Here is a 3,292-nt window from a genome sequence, read left to right on the forward strand (position 1 = left end):
CATCCCTGATCCAATGTAAAGGGAGTTTCCCTGGGGTGTGGCCTGCACCTCCTTTTATCTCTCAAGAGATAAAAGGAAAGGGAAGCAAGCAGAGAATTGGGGACCTCATACAATCCAGAAAGCAGTGCTGGGAGCAGAGCACGTCCTTTGGACTGGGGTCCCTGCGCAGAGAAGCTCCTAGTCCGGAGGAACACTGAAGAGAACAAGGCCAACAGAGAAAAAGCCTTCCCCTGGAGCTCACGCCCTGAATTTGGACTTTTAGCCTACTTTCCTGTGAGGAAATAAACTTCCCTTCGTTAAAACCATCCACTTGTGGTGTTTCTGTTAGAGCAGCACTAGATGACTAAGACAGCAGCCAAGCTCTTAACCACTGCACCACCAGGCTTCTTTGAACATATACCCTTCTGTAAATGTGTTGTACGTCTGTGTTAATGAGAACAGGTTAGGCAAACCTGGGATTAAAGCCTCCCTCTACCACGTAGAGATGTAACAGTGAAACATTTAGGCAATGTACCCAGTCTCTCTGGATCTATTTCTTTATCTATAAAATAATACAGCAAAACCTGTGAATCCAGGACCTGTGTAAGACAGAAACCTGTCAGAGAAGGAAAACTCAAATACTGTCCGCTAGAACCAGTGATAGAAAAGTGGTAAGTCTGCACCCTGTCAAAGGCAGAGAACTTGTGAGATCCGGAAAAACAAGGCAGTCCCGTTGAGTTCCGGCTCTCACGGGGTTCATTGTACCTACCTTGTAGAGTTGAGATAATTAAAATTAATCACGTACTTTAAAAACTTCTTAGCAGAGTGTCTGGAACGTAGAAATTACAATATTGTTGTCTTTTCTCCATAAAACCAAACCAGTAGCTGTTGAGCTGATTCCGATGCAAGGCGACCCCACGTGTGACAGAGTAGAACTGTGCTCCACAGAGTTTTCAATAGTTGATATTTCAGCAGTAGATCATCAGGCCTTTCTTCTGAGGCACCTCTGGGTAGATTCGAGCCTCCAACCTTTTGGTTAACAGCTGAGCACTTAACAGTTTGTACCACCCAGGGACCTGTCTTTTTCCCATAGCATCTTCTTTATGGTTGGGCCTGCCTTATACTCTTATATGTTTTAGTAGATCAAAGTATTTATTTATCCATTGGTGAATTGATAAAGGTCAATGTTGGATATCGATACAGACTTTCCACTGAAAGATTTCAGAAGCAGTATTTCCTACCCCTTTTGGACCAGAAAGTAAATACTCTTCTCTACAAGGAAGGTGTGTGGCAGTGTGTGTGTGTGTCAAAGAGAGACAGACCGTGTGTATTAGAATCCTGTCTTGGTGTTACTGTATTTTTGATAACACGCCTTGCTAAGGGACTTTAGTTTTGCCATTAAAACTATACTGAGAAATAAAATACATTGCAAAGAAACACCACGGTTTCTGTAAGTCGCTTAACCTCTCTGAGGCTGTCTTCCCATCTAAACAATAAAATTAGACCAGATGACCCAGTCTTACCTACCAGCCTGTCCCTTCAGATGCTATGAGGGTATAGTTACTTTGCTATGGACTATTAAGACTGGAAACCCTGCTGGCATAGTGGTTAAGAGCTATGGCTATTAACTGAAAGGTTGGCAGTTCAAATCTACCAGGTGCTCCTTGGAAACCCTATGGAGCAGTTCTACTCTGTCCTATAGGGTCATTATGAGTCAGAAGCGACTCAATGGCAACGGTTTTTTTAATCAAATTACATTATGTTCTTTGTCTTTCATCTGTGTAGCAGCCCTAAGACATATCCTTCATCTAAGTAACAAATAATTACAGGATTTATTTCAGATCATAGCAGAAAAATTCTGTTGACTGTAAGACATCAGGTAGTAATTCAAATATTGTTAACCCCCAAAATTGTCATATTAACTCTGAAAAAGTATGATGTCTTATATTTTAACAATAAGTGATAGCAATGCTTAGTTCTACATGAAATTGGAAAAAAGGCAGATTATCATAAAGAGGTGGGGCAATTTACTCAAAATCAGCTATTAGATTATTGGCCCAAATAAAGACAGCCCATGGGTTTCCTAACTTCCACTTCTCAAGTTTAGCAAACGCTACATGTGTCCTTTGAGTCTGAGTTAGAATTCCGTTTCAATGTGGTAGTTGTCAAGTATGGCCAAGTTCAAGTAGGGTACTGTAGCTTTTTCTTTAGTAATGCAGGAAATATTTGCTGGTGGGCTTCATGCATGCCCCGACTTGGCAGATGATGTTGTGTTTAAGATGCACACACACATATTTCCAGCAAACCAGCACCCAGCGAATCAGCTCTACGTGACACTAGATTTGATGGCATGTCTACGCTCGCCTTTTGACGTAGATTTGTTGGGATGTGTGTGTGTGTCTGTGTGTGTGTGTGTGTGTGCGTGTGTACGTGTGTGGTACTAAATTGATACTTATTTCCCATCAACCTTATTTCAGTGGTCTCGTTAAGAGCCTGTGGAAGGCCAGCTAAGGCTGCTCTTTGGTTGTAGCTGCCATTCAGTGGTCTGTCAGGGGGTAGGGTAGGGGTGGGAGCTGCAGAAGGCTAAAATGGGAGCCGGAGCCCCCAGGCTCCAGAAAGAAACTGCTGGACAAGCAGCGTGAGGAGATGCAGACTTCAGACCTGTCTGCAACCCCAGGTTCAGTAGCAGTGAATTGGGAGCTGGACAGTACTGACTGTGAACTCCTCCCTGGTCCCTGTCTTTCCAGCAGAGGCTGGGTCTTCCTTTCTCACCTCATTCGTATCCGTGTAGACGAAGAGTTCAGGCATCACCTCCCGTGGGAGCTCGTGGAGAGATAGGCTGCCTGTTACAGATTAAATTTGTGTCCCCCTAAAATATATGTTGTAAATCCTAACCCTTATATCTGTGGTTAGGAGCCTAGGTGGCACAGTGATCAAGCACTTGGCTGCTAATCCAAAGGTCGGCAGTAGCAGCAGCTCTGAAGGAAAAAGATGTGGTGGTCTGCTTCCGTAAAGATTACAGCCTTGGAAATCCTGTGGGGCAGTTCTACTCTGTCCTATAGGGTTGCTATGAGTCGAAGTCGACTCTCTGGTGATGGGTTTGGTTTGGTTTGCTTTCATACCTGTAGTTACAGTCTTATTTGGGAATGCATTTTCCTTGTTGTGTTAATGAGGCAGCGTTAGTGTAGGTGGGTCTTAAGTCAACTTACTTTGATATGTAAAAACGGCAACGAGTTTGAGTTGGTTTTTTATGTTTTTTTTTTAGAGCCAAGGAATAAGGACCTTCCTTCAGAGCCGAGCCAACAGAGAAAGA

The sequence above is a fragment of the Trichechus manatus genome, unplaced genomic scaffold (genome assembly GCF_000243295.1).
Source record: "Trichechus manatus latirostris isolate Lorelei unplaced genomic scaffold, TriManLat1.0 scaffold00025, whole genome shotgun sequence".
Lineage (NCBI taxonomy): Eukaryota > Metazoa > Chordata > Mammalia > Sirenia > Trichechidae > Trichechus > Trichechus manatus.